The 15,000-nt window shown below is 59.5% G+C and overlaps 1 non-coding gene across 1 annotated transcript; it reads left to right on the forward strand.

Moving 5' to 3' along the window:
• The first annotated feature begins 12,413 nt into the window (after positions 1-12,413).
• Positions 12,414-12,532, forward strand: LOC131872052 (5S ribosomal RNA). The gene has a single exon (XR_009370236.1). It is a non-coding gene; the product is annotated as a 5S ribosomal RNA (ribosomal RNA).
• Positions 12,533-15,000: the final 2,468 nt, after the last annotated feature.

The raw sequence follows: 15,000 nt of genomic DNA on the forward strand, positions 1-15,000 counted from the left end.
ACCTACGTGCAAAGCGGTCGCACACCGGGTAAGGGAGTGAGAGCCCCAAACATAGCTGGGCGAGGCGCTCACTCCGCTCTTTAATATCTCGTTAATACCGCCAAGGAAATGGCACAAGCACACACACACAAGCATCCTCGGAAGAGGACAGTTCGAGTGACAGGTCAAATCCAAGAGTTCCGAAGACTACCTCCAGGAACAATCGGGAACAAGACCGATTACAAGTCGTCGAGTCTGTTACTGGGCGAACACGAGATGCGCACAGGAAATCGATCAGCCCTCACAATGGCCCAAGGCCAGAGATCGGACTGCTACGATTTACCCCAACAATCATCGTGCCACTCTTCGCAGAGAGGTGATAGACGCCAACGAGCCCGCGCATAGCAATCGAGGTGTAAAAAGGGCGTTGAAGGCAGGAAGCCTGGACGAAAGAGGCTACGAGTTCACCTCGAAGCGGTCTAAGAATCGGGCGCACTTGGGGCGACTACCAGTGCCAACCCCTTATCCCGCGGTGCGTCCGACACACAGAAATTTCCAAGGCGGCCAAGGAGCCTCCCCGCATAGCAATCGGGGTGTGAGGTTACGGATGCAGCATTGATAGCAATCGAGGTGTGAGGCGAAGGATGCAGAAGTGAGAGCCGAGGGATGTAGCAGAGATAGCAATCGGGGTGTGTGATGCAGAAGAGATAGCAATCGAGGTGTGCGGTGGGAAGGGCCCAGCAGCCAGAATGCATGAAGCGACGGATGAAGCAGTGATGACAACCGGGCTGTGAGGAGAGGAGGGATGCAGCCAAGAAAGCAATCAGGGCTCGAGGCAAGGGATGCATCAAGGATAGCAATCATGTTGTGAGGCGAGATTCCAAAGGCTAAACGTGAGAGGCTGCAGGGTCGACTCAGAGAGGTCTATGCATGTGAGAGGCTGAAAGCAAGGTCGACTCGGAGCGGTCTATGCATCGGGCGCGCTTGGGGCGACTACCAGTGCCAACCCCTTATCCCGCGACGCGTCCGACAAAGAGAACGTTCCAAGGCGGCAGAGGAGGTTACCAGCCGAAGGATGCAGTAGCAATAACAGGTATAGTTCCGCGGCGGCCGAGAAGACTCACCGCATAGGAATCGGGATGCGAGGCGAGGGATGCGGCGGGAAGGCCCCGACGGCTAAACGGAAGAGGCTGCAGGGCCGCCTCGGAATGGTCCAAGCATCGGATGCGATTGGGACGACTACCAGTGCCAACCCCTTATCCCGCGATGCGTCCGATACACAGATAGTTCCAAGGCGGCCGAGGAGCCTCACCGCATATCAATCGGGGTGCGAGGCGAGGGATGGGGCGGGAAGGCCCCAACGGCTAGACGGAAGAGGCTTCAGGGCCACCTCGGAATGGTCCAAGCATCGGACGCGCTTGGGGCGACTGCCAGTGCCAACCCCTTATCCCGCGATGCGTCCGATACACAGATGGTTCCAAGGCGGCCGAGGAGCCTCACCGCATAGCAATCGGGGGTGCGAGGCGAGGGATGGGGCGGGAAGGCCCCAACGGCTAGACGGAAGAGGCTTCAGGGCCGCCTAGGAATGGTCCAAGCATCGGACACGCTTGGGGCGACTACCAGTGACAGCCCCCTATCCCGCGATGCGTCCGATACGAAGATGGTTCCAAGGCGGCCGAGGAGCCTCACCGCATAGCAATCGGGGTGCGAGGTGGGGGATGCGGCGAGATGGCCCCAACGGCTAGACGGAAGAGGCCACAGGGCCGCGTCGGAATAGTCCAAGCATCGGACGCGCTTGGGGCGACTACCAGTGACAACCCCTTATCCCGCGATGCGTCCGATACGAAGATAGTTCCAAGGCGGCCGAGGAGCCTCACCGCATAGCAATCGGGGTGCGAGGTGGGGGATGCGGCGAGATGGCCCCAACGGCTAGACGGAAGAGGCTGCAGGGCCGCCTCGGAATAGTCCAAGCATCGGACGCGCTTGGGGCCACTACCAGTGACAACCCCTTATCCCGCGATGCGTCCGATACGAAGATAGTTCCAAGGCGGCCGAAGAGCCTCACCGCATAGCAATCGGGGTGCGAGGTGGGGGATGCGGCGAGATGGCCCCAACGGCTAGACGGAAGAGGCCACAGGGCCGCCTCGGAATAGTCCAAGCATCGGACGCGCTTGGGGCGACTACCAGTGACAACCCCTTATCCCGCGATGCGTCCGATACGAAGATAGTTCCCAGGCGGCCGAGGAGCCTCACCGCATAGCAATCGGGGTGCGAGGCGAGGGATGCGGCGAGATGGCCCCAAAGGCTAGACGGAAGAGGCTGCAGGGCTGCCTCGGAATAGTCCAAGCATCGGACGCGCTTGGGGCGACTACCACTGCCAACCCCTTATCCCGCGATGCGTCCGATACACAGATAGTTCCGAGGCGGCCGAGGAGGTGGGGGATGCAGCGAGATGGCCCCAACGGCTAGACGGAAGAGGCTGCAGGGCCGCCTCGGAATAGTCCAAGCATCGGACGCGCTTGGGGCGACTACCAGTGACAACCCCTTATCCCGCGATGCGTCCGATACACAGATAGTTCCGAGGCGGCCAAGGAGCCTCACCGCATAGCAATCGTGGTGCGAGGTGGGGGATGCGGCGAGATGGCCCCAACGGCTAGACGGAAGAGGCTGCAGGGCCGCCTCGGAATGGTCCAAGCATCGGATGCGCTTGGGGCGACTACCACTGCCAACCCCTTATCCCGCGATGCGTCCGATACACAGATAGTTCCAAGGCGGCCGAGGAGCCTCACAGCATAGCAATCAGGGTGCGAGGCGAGGGATGCGGCGAGAAAGCCCCAACGGCTAGAGGGAAGAGGCTTCAGGTCCGCCTCGGAATGGTCCAAGCATCGGACGCGCTTGGGGCGACTACCAGTGACAACCCCTTATCCCGCGACGCGTCCGATACACAGATAGTTCCAAGGCGGCCGAGGAGCCTCACCGCATAGCAATCGGGGTGCGAGGCGAGGGATGCGGCGAGAAGGACCCAACGGCTACACGGAAGAGGCTTCGGGGCCGCCTCGGAATGGTCCAAGCATCGGACGCGCTTGGGGCGACTACCAGTGACAACCCCTTATCCCGCGACGCGTCCGATACACAGATAGTTCCAAGGCGGCCGAGGAGCCTCACCGCATAGCAATCGGGGTGCGAGGCGAGGGATGCGGCGAGAAGGACCCAACGGCTAGACGGAAGAGGCTTCGGGTCCGCCTCGGAATGGTCCAAGCATCGGACGCGCTTGGGGCGACTACCAGTGACAACCCCTTATCCCGCGACGCGTCCGATACACAGATAGTTCCAAGGCGGCCGAGGAGCCTCACCGCATAGCAATCGGGGTGCGAGGCGAGGGATGCGGCGAGAAGGACCCAACGGCTAGACGGAAGAGGCTTCGGGTCCGCCTCGGAATGGTCCAAGCATCGGACGCGCTTGGGGCGACTACCAGTGACAACCCCTTATCCCGCGACGCGTCCGATACACAGATAGTTCCAAGGCGGCCGAGGAGCCTCACCGCATAGCAATCGGGGTGCGAGGCGAGGGATGCGGCGAGAAGGACCCAACGGCTAGACGGAAGAGGCTTCGGGTCCGCCTCGGAATGGTCCAAGCATCGGACGCGCTTGGGGCGACTACCAGTGACAACCCCTTATCCCGCGACGCGTCCGATACACAGATAGTTCCAAGGCGGCCGAGGAGCCTCACCGCATAGCAATCGGGGTGCGAGGCGAGGGATGCGGCGAGAAGGACCCAACGGCTAGACGGAAGAGGCTTCGGGTCCGCCTCGGAATGGTCCAAGCATCGGACGCGCTTGGGGCGACTACCAGTGACAACCCCTTATCCCGCGACGCGTCCGATACACAGATAGTTCCGAGGCGGCCGAGGAGCCTCACCGCATAGCAATCGGGGTGCGAGGCGAAGGATGCGGCGAGAAGGACCCAACGGCTAGACGGAAGAGGCTTCGGGTCCGCCTCGGAATGGTCCAAGCATCGGACGCGCTTGGGGCGACTACCAGTGACAACCCCTTATCCCGCGACGCGTCCGATACACAGATAGTTCCAAGGCGGCCGAGGAGCCTCACCGCATAGCAATCGGGGTGCGAGGCGAGGGATGCGGCGAGAAGGACCCAACGGCTAGACGGAAGAGGCTTCAGGGCCGCCTCGGAATGGTCCAAGCATCGAACGCGCTTGGGGCGACTACCAGTGACAACCCCTTATCCCGCGACGCGTCCGATACACAGATAGTTCCGAGGCGGCCGTGGAGCCTCACCGCATAGCAATCGGGGTGCGAGGCGAGGGATGCGGCGAGAAGGACCCAACGGCTAGACGGAAGAGGCTTCAGGGCTGCCTCGGAATGGTCCAAGCATCGGACGCGCTTGGGGCGACTACCAGTGACAACCCCTTATCCCGCGACGCGTCCGATACACAGATAGTTCCGAGGCGGCCGAGGAGCCTCACCGCATAGCAATCGGGGTGCGAGGCGAGGGATGCGGCGAGAAGGACCCAACGGCTAGACGGAAGAGGCTTCAGGGCCGCCTCGGAATGGTCCAAGCATCGGACGCGCTTGGGGCGACTACCAGTGACAACCCCTTATCCCGCGACGCGTCCGATACACAGATAGTTCCGAGGCGGCCGAGGAGCCTCACCGCATAGCAATCGGGGTGCGAGGCGAGGGATGCGGCGAGAAGGACCCAACGGCTAGACGGAAGAGGCTTCAGGGCCGCCTCGGAATGGTCCAAGCATCGGACGCGCTTGGGGCGACTACCAATGACAACCCCTTATCCCGCGACGCGTCCGATACACAGATAGTTCCGAGGCGGCCGAGGAGCCTCACCGCATAGCAATCGGGGTGCGAGGCGAGGGATGCGGCGAGAAGGACCCAACGGCTAGACGGAAGAGGCTTCAGGGCCGCCTCGGAATGGTCCAAGCATCGGACGCGCTTGGGGCGACTACCAGTGACAACCCCTTATCCCGCGACGCGTCCGATACACAGATAGTTCCGAGGCGGCCGAGGAGCCTCACCGCATAGCAATCGGGGTGCGAGGCGAGGGATGCGGCGAGAAGGACCCAACGGCTAGACGGAAGAGGCTTCAGGGCCGCCTCGGAATGGTCCAAGCATCGGACGCGCTTGGGGCGACTACCGTTGCCAACCCCTTATCCCGCGATGCGTCTGATACACAGATAGTTCCGAGGCGGCCGAGGAGCCTCACCGCATAGCAATCGGGTTGCGAGGCAGATTATTGGGAAGGGAACCCCCTGGGATGCGGCTCAAGCAGTGCCCAAAGGGACTGGAATGCGGAATCACATCGAGAGACCCAAATGCTATACGAGGGCTCAAATCGAATTATCGATTTGGCCACGACATGGACGCATCGGAACGACTACCTTTGCCGAACCACTCGCAATTGCATCCATACCGAAACCAATAGACATTTCCGTTAGAGCCCTCGCATAGCATTCGGGAATCTCGCATGCCCCTCTAAATCGACCAATGCTGGCGCTCAATGAAAATCCGAGCGCTACCACCGTTCGAGCGCCAGCATTGGTCGAGTTAGAGGGGCACGGGGGAGAATGCTCCAGTCAACACCTCCCCTATATAAGTTATTTGTCCGATTCTCGCACAACCGTAGTCTGCCTCGTCGAATCAAACAACGGTCCCAGATTCCGACTTCCGTTCCGTAGAGACCCAAAAGCTAGATGGAGGCTCGCAAGAAAGAGAGTCGGCGCATAGCAATCGGGTTTCTCGAACGTTTAGGGACCGAGCTCACTTGCGGATAGGGCAAAATCCGCCAAGCAACCCAAAAGCTAGACGGGGGCTCGAATCGAATCGCCTAGGCGGCCACAACAACGACGTGTTGGATCGACTACCAGTGCCAAACCATTCAGCAAGACTAGTCTGTGTCGAGGCCGGATAGAGATTCTCAGAGAGCGCCCGCATAGCATTTAGGAGACCTGCCGCGTCCCTCACACTCGACAAATGGTGGTGCACGTTTATAAATCCGAGCGATCCCAACCCTTTCAAGCACCAACATCGGTCGAGATAGAGGGGCACGGAGGGGGCTGCGTGAGACAACACAGTCCCCTATATAAGTTATTTGTCCGATTCTCACACATCCGAAGAATGGTCATCAAATCGGACAACAGCCCAAACTTCCGACTTCCGTCCCAGAAAGCCCAAGAGCTATCTAAAACGTTCATGGCCGGAACTCGATCGCGGCTATACCAGTCCGCCAAGCAACCCAAAAGCTAGACTGGAGCTCTAGTCGAATCACCTCTGTGGCCATTGCAAGGACGTGTTGGAGCGACTACCATTGCCGAACCATTCCGCAGGTCGAGTCCATACCAAGGCCGCATAGAGATTCACGATGAGCTCCTGCATAGCAATCAGGAGACTTGCCGTGTCCATCACAATCGATAAATCCTGGTGCAAGATTTTTGCATCCGAGCGCTCCAACCAGTCGAGCACCAGCATCAATCGACATAAACGGGCACGGGGGGAGGATGCTCGAGAACACTACCTCCCCTATATAAGTTATTTGTCCGATTCTCAAGCAGCCGAAGTCTGGTCATCGAATCGGGTCAAAGACCACAACTTCCGACTTTACCCACAATGCAAGTCATCGAATCGAACATCGGCCCCCGAGTCGGACTCCATGCGTATGTCAGGTCATCGGACCCAAATTCCGCCTTCCTGCGCATGGCGGGCCATCAATATCAACTCGGTCATCGGACCCAAACTCCGCCTTTTTGCGTATGGCACGCCTTCAAATCGGTCATCGGACCCAAATTCCGCCTTCCTGTGCATGGCGGGCCATCAACATCAACTCGGTCATCGGACCCAAATTCCGCCTTTCTGCGCATGGCACGCCATCAACTCGGTCATCGGACCCAAATTCCGCCTTCCTGCGCATGGCAGGTCATCGGACACAAATTCAGACCTCGCCAATATGCCTACGTATCGAATCGGTCATCGGACCCAACTTCCGACTTCATCCATACTGTAGGGTCTTTGAGGTTGGCGCGGTGCGCTCAACCCAGGGAGTCGACCCATCGAAGCATACACCTCCCCTATATAAGCTATTTGTCCGATTCCCACACCTGTGTAGTTTGCACCTCTGACCAGGACATCGACCCCAACTTCCGAACTCGACTGCAACGACGGCACCAGCGCCTTGGTGCGCACCTTGCGACGCACAGTCCCAACATTCGCCTTCCTGCACATGGCAGGTCATCGGACCCAAATTCCGACCTCGCGAGTATGCCTACATATCGAATCGGTCATCGGACCCAACTTCCGACTTCATCCATACCGTAGGGTCTTTGAGGTTGGCGCGGTGCGCTCAACCCGGGGAGTCGACCCAACGAAGCATACACCTCCCCTATATAAGCTATTTGTCCGATTCCCACACCTGTGTAGTTTGCACCTCCGATCAAGACATCGACCCCAACTTCCGAACTCGCCTCCAACGACCGAACCAGCGCCTTGGTGCGCACCTTGCAACGCACAGTGCCAACATTCGCCTTCCTGCACGTGGCAGGTCATCGGACCCAAATTCCGACCTCGCGAGTATGCCTACATATCGAATCGGTCATCGGACCCAACTTCCGACTTCATCCATACCGTAGGGTCTTTGAGGTTGGCGCGGTGCGCTCAACCCGGGGAGTCGACCCAACGAAGCATACACCTCCCCTATATAAGCTATTTGTCCGATTCCCACACCTGTGTAGCTTGCACCTCCGATCAGGACATCGACCCCAACTTCCGAACTCGACTAAAAAGACCGCACCAGCGCCTTGGTGTGCACCTTGCAACGCACAGTGTCAACATTCGCCTTCCTGCACATGGCAGGTCATCGGACCCAAATTCCGACCTCATGAGCATACCTACTAATCGAATCGGTCATCGGACCCAACTTCCGACTTCATCCATACCGTAGGGTCTTTGAGGTTGGCGCGGTGCGCTCAACCTGGGGAGTCGACCCATCGAAGCATACACCTCCCCTATATAAGCTATTTGTCCGATTCCGACACCTGTGTAGTTTGCACCTCCGCTCAGGACATCGACCCCAACTTCCGAACTCGCCTGCAACGACCGAACCAGCGCCTTGGTGCGCACCAAAAGTGCGCACTTTTGGAGGGCACTTTTCTGCGCTCCAAAGGTGCGCACTTTTGGAGGGCACTTTTTGGAGGGCACTTTTCTGCGCTCCAAAGGTGCGCACTTTTGGAGGGCACTTTTTGGAGGGCACTTTTCTGCGCTCCAAAGGTGCGCACTTTTGGAGGGCACTTTTTGGAGGGCACTTTTCTGCGCTCCAAAGGTGCGCACTTTTGGAGGGCACTTTTTGGAGGGCACTTTTCTGCGCTCCAAAGGTGCGCACTTTTGGAGGGCACTTTTTGGAGGGCACTTTTCTGCGCTCCAAAGGTGCGCACTTTTGGAGGGCACTTTTTGGAGGGCACTTTTCTGCGCTCCAAAGGTGCGCACTTTTGGAGGGCACTTTTTGGAGGGCACTTTTCTGCGCTCCAAAGGTGCGCACTTTTGGAGGGCACTTTTTGGAGGGCACTTTTCTGCGCTCCAAAGGTGCGCACTTTTGGAGGGCACTTTTTGGAGGGCACTTTTCTGCGCTCCAAAGGTGCGCACTTTTGGAGGGCACTTTTGTGCACTCCAAAGGTGCGCACTTTTGGAGGGCACTTTTCCTGTGCTCCAAAGGTGCACACCTAGGTGAGCACCTTCGACCACACCTTGTAGCACACCAAACTCTGACTTTCGACTTCATCCGCAATGCAGGGTCTTTGAGGTTGGCGCAATGCGCACAACCAGGGGAGTCGACCCATCAAACCCAACACCTCCCCTATATAAGCTATTTGTCTGATTCTCATACATGCGTAGCCTGCAGGAGCAATTAGGACATCGACCCCAACTTTCGGCTTCTAAACGAAAACAAGGTCTTTGAGGTTGGTGTAATGCGAACAACTAGGGGAGTCAACCCATCAAACCCAACACCTCCCCTATATAAGCTATTTGTCTGATTCTCATACATGTGTAGTCTACAGGAGCAATTAGGACATCGACCCCAACTTTTGACTTCTTAACGAAAACAAGGTCTTTGAGGTTGACGTAATGCGCACAACCAGGGGAGTCGACCCATCAAACCCAACACCTCCCCTATATAAGCTATTTGTCCGATTCTCATACATGTGTAGCCTGCAGGAGCCATTAGGACATTGACCCCAACTTTTGACTTCTTAACGAAAACAAGGTCTTTGAGGTTGGCGTAATGCGCACAACCAAGGGAGTTGACCCATCAAACCCAACACCTCCCCTATATAAGCTATTTGTCTGATTCTCATACATGTGTAGCCTGCAACAACGATTAGGACATCCACCCCAACTTCTGAATTCGTCTGCGTTGACCGCACCAAAGGTGCACGCCTTGGTGCTCACCAAAATCCGACTTCCGACTTCTTCTGCTATGCGGGGTCTTTGAGGTTGGCGCAGTGCGCACAACCAGGGGAGTCAACCCACCGAATGCAACACCTCCCCTATATAAGCTATTTGTCTGATTCTCATACATGCGTAGACTGCAGCAATGATTAGGACATCCACCCCAACTTTTGACTTCTTAAACAAGACAGGGTCTTTGAAGTTGGTGCAGTGCACACAACCAGGGGAGTCGACCCATCAAACGCAACACCTCCCCTATATAAAGCTATTTGTCCGATTCTCATACGTGTAGTCTGCAGCAGCGATTAGGACATCGACCCCAACTTCCGAATTCGTTTGCATTGACCGCACCAAAGGTGCACGCCTTGGTGTGCACCCTGGAGTGCACTTTGGTGCTCACCTCGGTGCACACTTTGGTGTGCACCTCGGTGTGCACCAAAGGTGCGCACCTTGGAGCGCACCAAAGGTGTACACTTTGGAGCGCACCACATAGGGTCTTTGAGAGGTTGGCGCAGTGCGCACACCAAGGTGGGTGTTGAGGTGCGTGCCGAGGTGGGTGGGTGCTAGGGTGCGCTCCATGGTGGGTGCCAGGGTGGGTGCGTGCTAGGGTGGATTCCAAAGAGGGTCATAGGGTGGGTGCCAAGGTGGGTTGGTGATATAGTGGGTTCAAAGGTGGGTACTAGGGTGGGTTCCAAGGTGGGTCACAAGTTGGGTGCCAGGATGCGTGGGTGTTAGGTTGGGTGCCAAGGTGGGCTCCTGCGTGGGTGGGTGCTAGGGTGGGTTTCAAGGTGGACGCGAGGGCGGGTGCCAAGGTGGGTAACAAGTTGGGTGTTAGGATGGGTGAGTGCTAGAGTGGGTGCCAAGGTGGGTGGGTGCTAAGGTGGATGCCAAGGTGGTTCACAGGGTGGGTGGGTTCTAGGGTGAGTTCCAAGGTGGGTCACAGGTTCAGTGCTAGGGTGGGTGTCAAGGCGGGTGTCGAGGTGCCTGGGTGCTAGGGTGTGGATGCCAATGTGGGTCATAGGGTGGGTACTAGGGTGGGCTGCAATGTGGGTGCCAAGGTGGGTAACATGCTCGGTGGGTTCTAAATTGGGTGCCAGGGTGGGTGTGCACCCACCTTGCCCGAGGTGGGTGCCAAGGTGCCAGTGTGGGTGGGTGCTAAGGTGGATGCCAAGGTGGGTGAGAAGGTGGGTGATAGGTTGAGTGGTAGGATGGGTGGGTGCCAAGATGGGTCACAGGGTGGGTGCAAGGGTGGGTAGGTGCTAGGGTTGGTGTCAGGGTGGGTGGGTGCTAGGTTGGGTTCCAAGGTGGGTGCGAGGGTGAGTGTCAAGGTGGGTCACAGGTTAGGTGCTAGGATGGGTGAGTGCTAGGGTGCAAAGGTGCCAGGGTGGGTGCTAGGATGGGTCGATGCTAGGGTGAGTGGCAAGGTGGGTCCACAAGTGTCAAGGTGGGTGCCGAGGTGGGTGCCAAGTCGGCGACTGCTATGGTGGATGCCAAGGTGGGTCACGGGGTGGGTGCCAAGTTGCTAGGTTGGGTTCCAAGGTGGGTGCCAACGTGGGTGCTAGGGTGCGTGGGTTAAAGGGTGTGTCACAACGTGGGTGCCAGGATGGGTGCGCACCCACACTGGCCAAGACGGGTGCGGGTGCAAGGTTGGGTTCCAAGCCCGGTCACAGGCTGGGTGCTAGGATGGGTGGGTGCCAAGGTGGGCACCAGGGTGGGTGCACCCACCCTGGCCAAGGTGGGTCACGGGGTGGGTCCTAGGGTGGGTAACGGGGTGGGTACTAAGGTGCGTGCCAAGGTGGGTCATAGGGTGGGTGCCAAGGTGGGCACCAGGGTGGGTGTGCACCAACCCTAGCCAGGGTAGGTCACGGGGTGGTTGTCGGGGTGGGCGTCAAGGAGCCAAGGTGGGTGGCAAGTAGCCAAGTTGCGTGCCAAGGTGGGTGTCGGGGTGGGTGCCAAGGATCCAAGGTGGGTGCCAAGGAACCAAGGTGGGTGTCTGGGTGGGTGCCGAGGTGGGAGCCAGGGTGGGTCCCAAGGTGAGTGCAAAGGTGGGTGCCAGGGTCAAGGTGAGTGCCAATGTGGGTTCCAAGGTGCCAGGGTCAGGGTGAGTGCCAATGTGGGTTCAAAGGTGCTAAGTTGGGTGCGAGGTTGGGTGCGAGGGTGGGTGGGTGCCAAGGTGTGCTAGGTGGAAGCCCGGGTGGGTCGGCATCCCATGGGTGTCGAGTTGGGTGCCTGATGGGTGCTTCTTGTCAAGTTTTAGTCGTCGGGACTCATTTCGAGCCTTAGAGGTCGTTTCTTGTCCGGTTGCCCTGTCTTCGACCTGGGAACCCAATTTTGGTCCTCGGGTCCCATTTTTTTTTGTCTCGCATCCCACTTTTGGCCTGTGGCCTTTTCGGGGTCGATTCTCGTTTTGGGCATCAGAGCATGTTTCTTCTCCTAAAACCCAATATTTGTTTATTAAGTCTCGGAACACATTTTTGTTCTCGTGGACCCATCATGGGTCTTGGAACGCATTTGTGGTCCTTGGGTCCCATTTTGCATCCCGAAACTTGTGTTTTGGTGCTTGATCCCTATTTTGGGTGCCCACCTTGCACCAAGTGCGCACCCGGGGCAAACCGAGCGCCTTGGTGCACCGGGGCAAGATCGAGCGTGCACCCGAGGCGCCCCGAACATGCACCAAGGTGCACTCGGCCCACATGTGAGCGCAGGTCGTTGCGCCCGAGGTGGTGTGTGGGCACCGCGTTGCAGACGGGACACTGCACGCACACGACGCCCCCTCCAGGTGCACGCACGTAGGCCGGGCCGGGTGCACACCCGACGCCCTAGCAAGGTGCGCGCACCCGGGCAGGGCTCACACTTGGCGAACGGGGCGCACTTCGCGAGGGAGGGTGTGCACCTCGACGGGGGTGGGTGGCCGGGGTGGATTCGCACGTGGGTCGCGGTTTGCTAAGTACACACTGCGACAAGCTCATAACGGGTGCGATCATACCAGCGTTAGTGCACCGGATCCCATCAGAACTCCGCAGTTAAGCGCGCTTGGGCCGGAGTAGTACTGGGATGGGTGACCTCCCGGGAAGTCCCGGTGTTGCACCCTTTTTTAGTTTTTCGCCGGGCGTCGCAATGCTATTTGAATAAACCTTTTGCCCGTTTGCGTTCTCGTCGGGGCCGGGCCGGGCCGGGGTGCGCTGCCCGCACTACCGCGCGCGCGGGGGCGACACCGAGCACGCACCCGAGGCGCCCCGAGCACACAGGCCACGGTGCAACCCGGGCGTTGTGCGCGCACCCCGGTGCGCCCGAGGTGCTGCGCGCGCACCCAGGTGAAATCGGTGTGCACCTCGGCCAGTGCGCGCTCGGTCGAGTCGCGCACGTTGGCCAAGGTGCACGGTGATGTTTCTTACTCTAAGGTTCCGCACCAGACGCCCGGGACAGGTGAGCGAAGCTGGGCGGGGCCGGGTGCGCGGCCGGGGCAGGTGCACGCAGCTGGAGAGAGCTTTGGAGCACACTTCGGAGCGCACCAATGATGCGCTCCATTCAAAAGTTTCCTGAAAAGGCAAAAAAAGTTGAGATTATAGAATTTCCCACTTGAGAGATTGTAAAAAAAAAAAATTTAAAATGAAGGAAACGCGGGTGCCAAGGTGTGCGCAGCCCAGCCAAGGTGTGCGCACCAAGGCGCCCACCCTGGCGAAGGTGCACGCAAGGTGCGCACCCGAGGCAAACCGGACAATTAACCCAACTTTCGACTTCGCGCGCACCTTGGAGCGCACTTCGGAGCGCTCCTTGGTGCGCACCAATCTTGGGCACCTCGGAGTGCACCATGGCGCCCACCAAGGTGCGCACCCGGGGCAAACCGAGCTCCGACTTCGTGCGCACCTTGGAGCGCACGAAAGGTGCGCACCATGGCGCCCACCAAGGTGCGCAGCCCAGCCAAGGCGTGCGCATCAAGGTGCGCACCCTGGCGAAGGTGCGCACCCGGGGCAAACCGAGCTCCGACTTCGTGCGCACCTTGGAGCGCACAAAAGGTGCGCAACCCAGCCAAGGTGTGCGCACCCCGGTCAAACCGAGCTCCGAATCGTGCGCACCAGAGGTGCACGCCATCGTGCGCACCTTGGAGCACACTTCGGAGCCCTCCTTGGTGCGCGCCGATGTTGCGCACCTCGGAGCGCACCCGGGGAAAACAATGCAATTAACCCGACTTTCGACTTCGTGGGCACCTCGGAGCGCTCTCGGGTTCGCACCTCGGAGCACACCGAGGTGCGCACCTTTGATGCGCTGCCTTCACCAATTTCCAGAAAAGGCAAGAAAACATTGAGAAGGTGTGCGCACCGAGGTGCCCACCCTGGCGAAGGTGCACGCGAGGTGCGCACCCGGGGCAAACCGGGCTCCGACTTCGTGCACGCCGCACCTTGGAGCACACTTCGGAGCGCTCCTTGGTGCGCACCAGGGCGCGCAACCCAGCCGAGGTGCCCACCCCGGCGAAGGTGCACGCGAGGTGCGCACCCGGGGCAAACCGGGCTCCGACTTCGTGCACGCCATGGTGCCCACCGCGGCGAAGGTGCACGCGAGGTGCGCACCCGGGGCAAACCGGGCTCCGACTTCGTGCACGCCGCACCTTGGAGCACACTTCGGAGCGCTCCTTGGTGCGCACCATGGTGCCCACCAGGGCGCGCAACCCCGCCGAAGGTGCACGCGAGGTGCGCACCCGGGGCAAACCGGGCTCCGACTTCGTGCACGCCGCACCTTGGAGCACACTTCGGAGCGCTCCTTGGTGCGCACCATGGTGCCCACCAGGGCGCGCAACCCCGCCGAAGGTGCACGCGAGGTGCGCACCCGGGGCAAACCGGGCTCCGACTTCGTGCACGCCGCACCTTGGAGCACACTTCGGAGCGCTCCTTGGTGCGCACCAGGGCGCGCAACCCAGCCGAGGTGCCCACCCCGGCGAAGGTGCACGCGAGGTGCGTACCCGGGGCAAACCGGGCTCCGACTTCGTGCACGCCGCACCTTGGAGCACACTTCGGAGCGCTCCTTGGTGCGCACCATGGTGCCCACCAGGCCGCGCAACCCAGCCAAGGTGTGCGCACCAAGGTGCACGCGAGGTGCGCACCCGGGGCAAACCGGGGTCCGACTTCGTGCACGCCGCACCTTGGAGCACACATCGGGGCGCTCCCGGGTTCGCACCGGCGTTGCGCACCGTGGTGGGCACCTCGGAGCACACCAAGGTGGGCAGCGAGGTGCGCACCTTTGATGCGATGCCTTCACTAATTTCCATAAAAGGCAAAAAAAAAACGAGATTTTAAAATTTCCGTTTTGAAAGATAGTGAGAAAAAGGGAATGCTGGTGCCATCTTGAGCCCGCCCTGGTGCGCAGCCCAGCCAAGGTGTGCGCACCAAGGTGCCCACCCTGGCGAAGGTGCGCGCCCGGGCAATTAACCCAACTTCCAACTTCGCGCGCGCCAGGGTGGGAGCGCACCCAACAACCGGGCCTGGGAAGAGCCAATGCGAGAAACCCCACCAAACGCTCTGACAAAAAAAGAGGGGGCGCTCCAGTAACCCCGCTTCGGAGCGC

The sequence above is a fragment of the Cryptomeria japonica genome, unplaced genomic scaffold, assembly GCF_030272615.1.
Source record: "Cryptomeria japonica unplaced genomic scaffold, Sugi_1.0 HiC_scaffold_506, whole genome shotgun sequence".
NCBI classification, from domain to species: domain Eukaryota; kingdom Viridiplantae; phylum Streptophyta; class Pinopsida; order Cupressales; family Cupressaceae; genus Cryptomeria; species Cryptomeria japonica.